Below are 12,247 nucleotides of genomic sequence, written 5' to 3' on the forward strand. Positions count from 1 at the left end.
AAATGGCACTCCTGGTATAAAATAGGCAGACACACTGTGGTGGTACTCTCCTGGGCTATTTTGGAGATGAGCACAGTACTTATTTGGCTGGAATGCTGTGTGTGTGTGCGTGTGTATGAGCAACTATATGTGTGTGCATGTGTGCTGGATTTTGTGCATGTGCATGCATGTGCTTGTTTTGCATGTGCAACTTTCGAAAAGTAAGTTGCAATCAGATTCTGTAAAAGTTAAGACTACGACCAGAAGCCTGTGTTGTTCTACACTGTCAGTAGGGAGCCAATGGTAATTTTTGACTTGGAAATATGAGTAAGATATGAAGCTACCTGTAGGATGACTGTTTTCCCAACTGATTCTCTATTCAAGCCTTAATTTGGGGACTTGTCCTTATACAGGAAATTCTAGGCAATCAATAGCATTTATTTACCAAACATTTATTCAGTCAGCAAGCATTTAGTAAAACCTATTACTTGGCAGATACTGGTTCACTTCAATGTTAACAATTGCAATTGAATAGGGAAGATACATACGTGAAGAGAGCATTGCAAAACAGTGTAACGGAGTTGATAAAGACAAACATGGAAGATTATGTACATGTAAGAGTTTTAAAACAAACCTAAAAGTTAATGAAACACTTCTTTCAAGTGTCATTGCCTAGGCTCAATCTTACAGGATGACTAGAAGTTAGCCAGGGAATGTGAAGGTACCCCAGAAAGAGGAGACTGGAAGAGAGAAGATATGGGGGGAAAGCATCTTCAGGTGATGGCAGAGATATTTACTGATCATATCACTGAAGAACCAGGTGTTCCTCTGCATTGCCCCTTTGCAAGAGGGGGGACCATGTGAACACTTCTACCTACAGGCTGTGAGCAGAAGTGCTGCGTCACTTCTAGGCTCAAGCGTTTAAGAGCTACTGTGGAAATCTCAGCTCTTTTCCCCTGTTACTCCAACCATGGGGTCCACATGATGCGATCAAAGCATACTGGATCCCTGAGTCGCTTCATGGAGGACAACTTCCCTGGAGGGTCTCCCAACATGCATCAGAGTTTGGGTTCAGCCACTGAGATGTTGAGGTTAACTTATTATTGCAGCTTGGTATGATCTACCCTGATTCATAGAGGGGTGTTGGGACTCTAAGCAGTTTTGACATTGCCAAAGGATGAAGAACCAAGCAGAGGAAGAAGTAGCCTGCAAACTCCTTGTCTGAACTGGGAGCTTCTTGAAGTTGCTACTTTCTGACTGATGCTAAATTTCTCTTTTCATCGTTCCCACTGAGAAGGAATGATGTCTGGAAGGTCTGATAAAGCAATTTCAGCAAAACTGAGAAAGAATGAATATACGTATTTGTATAACTGAGTCACTATGCTGTACACCTGAAATAATACAACATTGTAAATCAACTCTACTCCAATAAAAGTAAAAAAAAACCAAAAAAACAAAACTGAGAAAAAGTGCTCCTTCCTTCCCCTTTCCCTTTCTCAGTCATCTTGCCTTACAAATCTTAGTCAAACCAATAGCTGGGTCTTAGCCAACCAAAGTCTCCTTCATGGGTGCAGGGGATTTGTTTCGTATACTGCTGAATCTTAGGAGCCTAGAACTATGCCCGGCACGGTACTTATTGACTAAGCCAACGTGACAGTATCTCCCTGAAGGCAGAGGAGGGTCACCTTGCAAATTTGAAGACTGAAGATACATGTTTATGTGCCAGCTCTGCCTTTACCAGCAGCATTACCTTGAGTCAGTACTCCAGTCTCCCTGTACCTCAGCATTCTCTTCCAGCAAATGAGGATCGCATGGCCACCTCCCAGATTTAAGGGCATGCTTGCCTTATGAAGATGGAAGTTTTCCCAAGCTCTAAAAGAAAGTAGAGGTTATACAACTTTTTTCAATCTTTTTTTTTTTCTCTTAGACTCTAGTAATTTGGTTGAAAGATAAGGTCCGTTACCAGAGACAAATGGAAGTGTTGTTTGCAGCATTGCTTGAGGAGTTGGTAGAATACTTTGGACTTTAGAACCATCAAGGCATTAATTCTCTTTTATCTAAAACTTCCCTAGGCAGCAAAGTCACCCAGATTCCACTGAACAACCACAAGAAAACTGGGTCTGTCCCCAATCAGAAAATCTTGGGAAATTCCTGCACAGAGACAGTTCTAGGACTTCCAAGGTTTCTAAAAACTAGCAAATATGATCTTTTTTAGAAATCCATACAGGGTCTCTGAGATTGTATCCCATATCATTATAGCAATGATAAATTTGTCATGACATCTCCAAAATATAGTAATATCTTGCACGTGTCCAACACTTTGCCCTTATTATCCAATCATTAAAGCAATGCATGTTCATTGCAGAAATAGTCAACTGATAAAGATACATGTAACCATGTAGCTACTATCTGAGTGATTGCAATGTACCAGCCTCAAGTTAAAACAAGTTATAATTCAAAAAGTCACATGCACCTTAATGTCCATTGCTGCACAATTTACCATAGCCAGGTCATGGAAGCAACCTAAATGTCCATTGGCAGATGAATGGATAAAGAAGAATGTGGTATATGTATAGAATGGAATATTACTCAGCCATAAAAAGGAACGAAATTCGTTCATTTGTAGAGATGTGGAGGCACCTAGAGACTGTGATACAGAGGAAAGTAAGTCGGAAGGAGAAAAACAAATATTGTATATTAATGCATATATGTGGAATCTAGAAAAAAGGTACAGATGAACTGGTTTGCAAGGAAGAAATAGAGACACAGATGTAGAGAACAAACATATGGACACCAAGGCGGGAAAAGTGGTATGGGGGGATGAATTGGGAGACTGGGATTGACATGTATACACTAATATGTATAAAATAGATAACTAATAAGAACCTGCTGTATAACACAGGGAACTCTGCTGTACAGTAGAAACTAACACAACATTGTAAAAAAACCATACCCCAATAAAAAAAATTAAAAGAAAAATAAAACAAGTTACATCTTGGGACTTCCCTGGTGGTCCAGTGGTTAAAACTCTGCACTCCTAATGCTGGGGGCCCAGGTTCGATCCCTGGTCAGGGAACTAGATCCCACATGCTGCAACTGAAACCAGGAGCAGCCAGATAAATAAATAAATATTAAAAAAAATAGGGCTTCCCTGGTGGTGCAGCGGTTGAGAGTCCGCCTGCCGATGCAGGGGACGCGGGTTCGTGCCCTGGTCCGGGAAGATCCCACATGCCGCGGAGCGGCTGGGCCCGTGAGCCATGGCCGCTGAGCCTGCGCGTCCGGAGCCTGTGCTCCACAACGGGAGAGGCCACAACAGTGAGAGGCCCGTGTACCGCAAAAAAAAATAAAATAAAATAAAACAAGTTGCATCTCTTAATTTTATCCTCACAACCATACTAGGAGGTGGATGTTATTATTATGTCCATTTAACAGCTTGGGAAACAAAGACACTGAACAAGTAAGCAACTTCCCCAAGCCTCGAAAGCTGGTAAGTGGCAAAGCCAGGATTCAAACGAAGGTAATTCAGTTCTAGAATATATGCACCTAACCAAGAATAACTAGAAATAGGTTTAATCTTACTTAATCTTACTCTTATGGGCTCAACTGTGGCCCTCCAAAATTCATATGTAAAATCCCTAATACCTTGTACCTCACAATGTGACTATATTTAGAGATAGAGAGCCTAGAGAGAGGTAATCAAGGTTAAATGGAGTTGTATGAATGGACCTTAGTCCAATCTGACTGGGGTCCTTACAAGAAGAGGAGATTAGGAGACACACAGTGATAACAGGATACAGGCACATAAAGGGACGATTATGTGAAGAGGCAGCAAGGGGGGCCCATCTTGAAGCCAAGGAGAGAGGCTGCAGAAGAAACCAAACCCAAAAAAACCTTGATCTTGGACTCCTACCCTCCATGAATGTGAAAAAATACATTTCTGTTATTTAAGTCCCCCAGTCTGTGGTATTTTGTTATGGCAGCCCCAGCAAACTAACATACCAACACAAGCTAACACACACTATATAGTCATTCAGTCACTCAACAAACATCTACTGGGCAATTTGCAAATATGTCTCTGACCATGCTAGGTCCTGGGTGGACAAAGTCTCCTTCTACAAGACCTTTATTCTGAACGAATTTATTGCCCATGTTTGCCTGTGCAGGGCCCTGTCCTGATGAAACAGACCTAAGATGATATGAGATGATGCATTATGACAATTTTATTCATTAATTCATTCAACATGTATTTATTCATGCTTCTTTAGGAACAAGCCACCAGGGTATGGAGATAAGAGCTTGGGAAAGTGGCCCTGATCCCCAGGTTGCAGGTACACCCCAGATGGGTGACCATCAGAGTCCTGGTCCTGGAGTCAGTCTTCAGAGGTTCAAGTCTCAGCTACGCCACCTTTTGGCTGTGTGACTACGGACAGGATTCTTAAACTCTCTGACTCTGTTTTATAACTGTCAGGAGGGTATCAGAGAGTCCCTACCAGGAAAGTCTGCTGTGAGGAAGTTGTACAACTATGCATGTGAACTCCTCAAGCCAGTGGACACTCCCTTGCACCCTTGCAGTGATGATCAGTCACAATTAAGCACAGAATGGCAGTGTCGTTAGGATGCATTTTGAATGTTCCCACCAAAGACATTTGCAGCCACAAGGCTGTACTGGTCACAGGGTGAGGAAAGCAGCCCTGTGGGAAGACTCAATCCTCAGAATGGTGGTCCAGCATTCCAACTTCTTTGGGTTAAAGTTTTCTCATCTGAAAAATGGGAATTGTGTTATTTTCCTCATGTTTAGATATGTTGTGAGAGTTTGGGCACATGCTATTATTAATCTTCCATTTTGCACGTGAGGAGACTGAGACCAGAGTGTCTCAGGAAGGAGGCCAAGGTCACACAGCTGCTAAATGTCAGACCATCCGTCTTTTGACTCCAGCATCTATGCCCTTAACCGCAGGTGGGAGGGGAGAAATGGGCTGCATTTCCTTAAATGGCAGAAACTGGGCAAGGGGGAATCTCAGGGCGTGCCGAGGAGAGGATGCGGGCGTGCTTGTAATACCCCAGGGACGAGCTCCAAGGACCCTCCAGGACATGGATTTGGTCAGCCCTCCCTTTTCTGGGGGACACACAGTCCCAGCCTCCTCTGCTTCTCCCACCAGCTAGGGTTTGCTGTGGGAGACCAGAAAAATGGCTCCCTTCATACGCCACCTGGAAACTGAGAGAAGGTTCTAAAAGCCCCATTAGTGTAGCTTGGTGTCATGCTTACTGTTCTTGAATTTTTTTTTTTTTTGTAGTCCAAGAATAGTGCCTTAGCAAATTTTATTCTCATTTCCCAATTAACAGTTTTTGCTTTGCTTTATTTTGTTTTTTTGCACACTAGCCAAGAAGTAATAGAACCTTGACTCCAGGCCTCTGAGGCTGGGCTGTGGATACGGACCCACAGGCTCTGGGGGGAAGGGAGATTTAGGGCCACACCTTCCCCACTCTGTTCAGTTGTCCTTGCTTGTTTATTTTTGGTTGAGGAGCAAAAAGGGCACTCAGACTTTGACAAGTGCAGAGTTTTACATTCTCATTAAAGTAGCCCCTGACTCTGGGCTCATTAAAGCCATCACGCTGGCAAAGATTCACTCAGGATATGAAATGTTGATTCCGACTCCATTGCCGATGGAGATAAATGAGCATGATCTGTATAACTTATTGAGGAATTTGTAATTTTGGATTCAAACTTGTCTCATCTGTCTGGCTTGGCCTCTACTTCTGCCCTGGGGCCAGAGCTGACCCTTTCTCATCCACTCTCTCGAGTTGACATGAGATTTGATGCTATGCCCTGGCATCAGAGTTTCTTTAGAAACCCAAGATGTTCTTAAGACTTGGCTCAGACTTGGCTCTGCCCTTCTGTATTGGGCTAAATAGTGTCCTCCAAAAATTCATGTCCACCTGGAACCTCAGAATGTGACATTATTTGGGAATAAATCTCTGAGGTGTGATCCAATGAAGATGAGGTCATCCTGGATCGGGATGAGCCCTGGGCCCTAATCCACTGACTGGTGTCCTTATTTTAAGATGAAGGAAATTTGGATGCAGAGCCAGGCATAGAGGGAAGATGATGTAAAGACAGACATGGGGACCCCACGTAGAGATGCAGGCAGAAGCTGGGGTAACGTGTCTACACAGCAAGGGCACCAAGGGTTGCTAGCAAACCACCAGTTGCTGGGAGAAATATATGGGACAGATTCTCCTTTTCAGCCCCCAGAGAGAACCAATCCTGCCAACATCTCTGAAGACTCTCTCTACCTAGGATCATGAAATCATCCTAGATCAGCAGCAGGAACTAACAGGAGAGGTGAGAGTCAAATGGGCATAGTTTGGGGCAGGGCAGGGGTGTGGGCATTCCTCCAGGTAGCCCAATCCAGCTTCTAAGATGCCTTCCTGAGAATCCACCTCTTCCAACTTCTCTCCTCCTACCCACGGGGCATAGGAAAGGGACTGAGAAAGTGGCTGCCCGCCAAGGTCTCGGAAACTTCTGACGGAAACACGTTGAGGAATCATGGTTACCCCATTTGAAAAGGCAACCAGATGGTGTCTTAAACCATATGGTGTCATGGAAGAGCAGGACCAAAAATAACAGGACTAAGTGATGGAGTAAATAAGTCACATTAACTCCTTTGTCATTTCCAAGGTGATAAGACTACGAAAAATGTATTTTTATATGCCTCTCAGAGTTAAAGATAGGCTCCAAAGGGGAGGCCATGGCAGGATATTAAAAGTTTAATGAGGTGCAGTTTCAGAGGTGTTAACATTTGACAACCAGAAACAGCAGTAGCCAAAATCTTATAATCTGAAACAGATGATCAATTATGGGTATGAAAGTCGCTCACTTAGAGTACAGTTCTGGGCTGCGGGGATGTCCTGGGAGGGGAGAAATCAGACGTGGATTCTAGGTTGGCATATGACCCAGGAAAACACTTAGCCTGGGTTTCTTTGCCCTCAAACAAGATGACCACATGTGCGTTGTAGCCCTGATGGAGGTACTGAGTGGAGACCAGCACTGGGGCCACGGTGGGTACAGATGGCCATTGCTCACGGTGGCCTTGGGACAGGCATTGTCAAGGTTTTGCTTCCTTGAGAAATTTCTTACACTGGGAAGGCACAGAGGGGCCGTGTTCTGCATTGTGCCAGGGGCTCTTGTCATCATTCTCATAAAACTTTCCGCTCTAATGTGATTTTGTCAAACTTTTAACATCTGGTTGAACAGCTCAGAGGGAAGCAAACCTGACTTAGACCCTTCGAATAAAATAACCCATTTATGAATGGCGTTCAATGGCATTTCTGGAATGTGTCCATGTTGCTGATTTCTAAAGGAGAAGAGAGAAGGGAAGTGGGTTTGGATGTATCAGAAATTTAAAAGAGGGCCCAAGAGAACTGAGAGAGGGGCCCAAAGAGCACCCCTTCCCAGCCAGCTTTCTGGATTCTTCTGTGACATAAGCTGCCTGCCCTGTATATGTAGGTGTCACCTCTGGCTGCTCTTGGACTGTTTAATGTGTGTATTGCTCCCGAGTAAGATTTTGAGATTCTAGAAGGCAGGCTGCAGCTCCAGCATAATGCATGATTTTTATGCATTTACTCATCCATTCACTTGTGATTTCGTTCATTCATTCATTCTTTCATTCATTCATTTTTAGTGGTGAGAAGCACAGACTGTAGTATCGTCCAAAGTCTGGCTTGGGCTTGAATCCCACCCCATTTTTATCGTGCAATTTAGGAATTCTCTGCGTCTGTTTCCTCATCAGTAAAATAAGACTAATATAGTTCTTAATTCAAATTGTTTTGTGAGAATTAAAGAAGGCAAACCAACTCACATAATTCCTCAATATCAACAGTCATAAGTCATATAGTCAGGCACACTTTAATGTCCAAATATCTTATTCTGTGTTGGAAGTTAAACATAGGTCAAGTGGCTTTGTCCCTCACAGAGCACAAGTTCTAGTGAGAGAAACTTGTTTACAAACAAATAGTAATTCATTACTTATTAGGTGTTATTATAACACGGTGGTCAAAATCAATAACATAAACATATTGGACAGTTTTCCTACTGTCAGATACTTTCCTACGTGCTTCACATGCACTCATTTAATCCTCACAAAAACCTAGAAGGTCGGCGCTTTTAGAAAAATCTCCATTTGACAGATAAGTCAATGAATCTACACAACTGTCTTATCAATTTGGTTTGTTTGAACCCACAATAATGCCTGATGTTCGTGAAACTCTTTACAGTTTTCAGCTTCTTCCCGTTACTATCCATGCAATCCTCACAAGAACTTGGCACCATGGGGATGGCTGTTATTTTTAAATGAACGTTACAGATGAAGACATTGAGCCATGAGAAGTCTAGGAAACATGCATGTCCAAGGTCACTGGAGCTGGCACACATTTGCTTCTAAGTTTAGGGGATCTTTCTATGTCCTCAACTCTCGCCTTAGTGTTTCTCTGAGATGTGTCCAACTGGGAAGACAGGACGATGCCTTCCTGGGCTCATACGTTCACACTTGACTTTGGACAACAGAACACATTATTTTGATCTTGTTCAGCTCATGCAACCCATTCTTCCCCTGTGCAGTCTATGACCCTCTTTGCATCTCCATTGGGACTTCTGCTTTTCTTGCTGGGGTCCCACTGCATTGTCTGATTGTTTCTGATCATTTTTCTCCAGATAGGTTCGTTTGCATTTTTTCCAAGCTGCATCTCATTTTTAACTCATCATTCCAGCTTTGATGAGTTCCTTGCCTGATGCCTCTCACTTTGATCGTGCTCCCAGACCATTATGATTTAGGATATCTTTGGCAAACTTCATTAACCTGCTCTCAATTCATGAATGGTGCTGTAGAATCAGACCCGGTCCTTCTCACCCTGTATCCTGTAGACTAAACCCCTGGACAATCAGGCATCAGCAATTTTATTACATGTAGGCTGTTTCTCAGCTCGAATTATTGACAGGCGACTGTGTTCATCTGTGTTACTTTGGTGAGGGCAAATTTCAAGGGATGGAAGTTCATGTGTATTTCTGGCACCAAACACAGATACCTACCCTGCTTCCTTCATCTGGTTTTATAAACCTATCTAAAAGGAAAAAAATTCTCCCCCAGAGCACATGTTATTATTTATAGGTTCAGACACACTATGATTTTATGTTGTGATTCTGACTCTTTCAAAAGTTTCCTGTATTCTTTGTTCTGTTGTTTCTCTTATTAGAAACTGTCCTTTGATTTACTGGCTGGGATTGTTCTTTCTTTTCTTGAACATTTACTAGCTGTCAGGCATCTGGTGTAAAGCCCTGTGCCTTTAAGTGCAGACACAAGGGCAAGACCCATGAGAAAGCAATCCTACCACAAAGATTATGGGCCAAACAACTTTGTCCTGTCTGACCATATGAACTTACTGAGCACTTACCAGGGCCAGCCTGTAGTCAGGTATCTATGTACAGAATCATACTTTGAGAAAAAGCCTAGTAAGCAACATCCAATAATCCTCCCATTTAACCAAGACTAAAGGAATTGTTAAATCAACAAGTGGGACTATATCAAACTAAAAATCTTTTGCACAGCAAAATAAACAATAAGCAAAATGAAAAGGCAACCTATGGCATGGGAGAAAATATTTTCAAATCATATAGCTGTTAAGAGGTTAATATCCAAAATATATAAAGAACTCATACAACTCAATAGCCAAAAATTAAACAATCTGATTTTAAAAATGGGCAGAGGATGTGGAGAGACAATTTTCAAAAGAAGATATACAGATGGCCAATAGGTACATGAAAAGGTGCTCAACACCAGTAATCATCAGGGAAATGCTAATCAAAAACAAGTGAGCTACCACCTCACACCTGTTAGAATGGCTGGCATCAAAAACTCAAGAAATAACAAGGGTTGGTGAAGATATGGAGAAAAAGAAACCGTTATATATTGTTGGTAGGAATGTAAATTGGTACAACCACTGTGAAAAAAAGTATGGGGTTTCCTCAAAAGATTAAAAATAGAACTACCATCAGATCCAGCCATTCCACTTCTGGGACTATGTCTAAAAGAAGTAAAATCACTGTGTTAAAGAGATATCTGCACACCCATGGTCATTGCAGCATTATTGACAGTAGGCAAGATATGGACAAAACTTAAGTGTCTGTCAAAGGATAAATGGTTAAAGAAGTTGTACACACACACAAACACACACACACACAGAGGAATATTATTCAGAAGGAAATCCTGACTTGCAACAACGTGGATGGATCCGAAGATATTACGCTATGTGAAAATGGGCCAGATAAAGACAAATACTGCTCGACCTCACTTATATGTGGAATCTAAAAACATAGAATTTGCAGAAACAGAGTAGAGTGGTGGTTACCAGGGGCTGGGGTGTGGGGGAAATGAGGAAATGTTGGTCAGAGATACAAGCTTCCACTTATAAGACGAATAAGTTCTGAGGGTCTAATGTACAGCATGGTGATTATAGTTAATAATACTTGAAAGTTGCTAAGAGAGTAGATCTTAAATGTTCTCACCACTGAAAAGAATTGATAATTATGTGATGTGATGGAGGTGTTAGTATCGTGGTCATCATTTTGTAACATGTATATAAGTGCATGAAATCCATGTGTTATATATCTTAAACTTAAATGATATTATATGTCAGTTATATCTCAATAAAGTTGGGAAAAAAATAAAACTAAAATTAAAAAAATATACTAAATGAATTGAAGCAATCTGGAAGATAAGAGGTGCTGAAGCTGGCATTTGAGCTCAACTATGTCTGTTTCCAATGCACACGCCCTTTGCTTTCATGTACTTCTGGTCCCCCCTCCACCGTACTCTAATGCAAAAAAAGCATGTGTTACCCCTACCCCAGGTCCAGGCCAGCCCACTCAGCCTTCCCTCTATAGATGATACTTTGACAGCCCATCGCTACAGTTCCCAGCGCCTCGCCCGGGTCGTGCCCAGGGAATCCACCAGCAAACCTCACGGGTGTTTTCATAGCCTAGCTTATGATGGCTTCTGGGGTCAAAACACCAGGATGGGAAAAGGCATTGAAGTTGGGCTTGAAACCATCAGTCCTGGGTTGGCCCCAAGATGCTCTGTGTAGAGTTCCATGAAATAGAGCAGCCTCCCCACTTTGGGGGTTCTCAAACAGGCTACGTCAGATTCATAATCCTGGCTGCCTAAGCTGTCGGCAGTGGTGGTGGGGATTATAAAGAGGTGAAGGCTGTATTCATGTGCTCTGAATTTTAAAGTGGGAAGAATCAATTTTCCCATGGTCAGCACCAGTGCAGATTCCAGCATCCTTTCACTCAAAACAACATTGAAATATTGAAATACAGTTATGGCCGCATGGCTTCTTTACTAATGACCTGCAGATCTTCTTTCCATGTGAGGTTCAACACTAAAGCTCTAACTTTATGTTTAAAGCCCTAGACTGGGACATTCCCACCTGGCTGTCTCCCTGGTGATCTGAACTCAACAAATCCAAACTGAACCCCAGCCTCCCCCTCTTCTCCGATGTCCTCACTACTGCCCAGCTCACTAATTAGCACCATCATGCACCTGGACTCTGAAGTTCAAAACCTTCCTTTCACTTCCAGTGCTGGTCACCAACTGCGTCCAGGAAATGCCTTTTAGATGCCTTCCCTCCTCTCTGCCTGATGTCCATCTTCTTGGGCCAATCCTTTGCCATTTTCTACCAGGTCCCTTGGTTGCTGGTTTCCAGGTTGGTCCCCTCCGTCTCTACGTGACCTACTCACCAGAGTGGTCTTTCTACATCTGAAATCAGTTATTGTCATCCTCTTCTCAAAATCCATCCTTAATACTCGGGTGCTTTCCAGAGAGACTGCAAGTTCAACATGAAGGCACCATCTTTCCTGGTTGAGTCCAGATCGGATCTCCAGGCTCATCTCAGGCAAATCCATGACTTTCCCTAATTCTCCCGGAGCTTGAGCTTCTCACTAGTCCTCACACAGGGCGTACTGTTTCAGGACAATGGAACTGTGCATGCAACTGTCGACTGAAAAAATGCACAACCTAAAAGTTGAGAATTATATTTTACATGGTGGACTTTCTGAGGACTTAAACCCAGGAGGCAGCCTCTCTGATAGCTCTGAGGGATGGCTCTGAAGAGATCAGGGAGGAGCCAGGATATATAAGAGTTTTTGCAAAAAAGCCAAAACAAACCTCCCACCCCTCCACCTCCACAAAAACAGGTAGTCGGAACATCAAAACAT

At 42.8% G+C, this 12,247-nt stretch overlaps 1 non-coding gene across 1 annotated transcript; it reads left to right on the forward strand.

Annotated features, from left to right (window-relative positions):
• The first annotated feature begins 2,982 nt into the window (after nucleotides 1–2,982).
• TRNAR-CCU (transfer RNA arginine (anticodon CCU)) lies at nucleotides 2,983–3,055 on the forward strand. Its single transcript has one exon. It is a non-coding gene; the product is annotated as a tRNA-Arg (tRNA).
• Nucleotides 3,056–12,247: the final 9,192 nt, after the last annotated feature.

The sequence above is a fragment of the Delphinapterus leucas genome, chromosome 2 (assembly GCF_059928025.1).
Source record: "Delphinapterus leucas isolate spDelLeu-1000000601 "Yukka" chromosome 2, BTC_Dleu_Yukka2, whole genome shotgun sequence".
Lineage (NCBI taxonomy): Eukaryota > Metazoa > Chordata > Mammalia > Artiodactyla > Monodontidae > Delphinapterus > Delphinapterus leucas.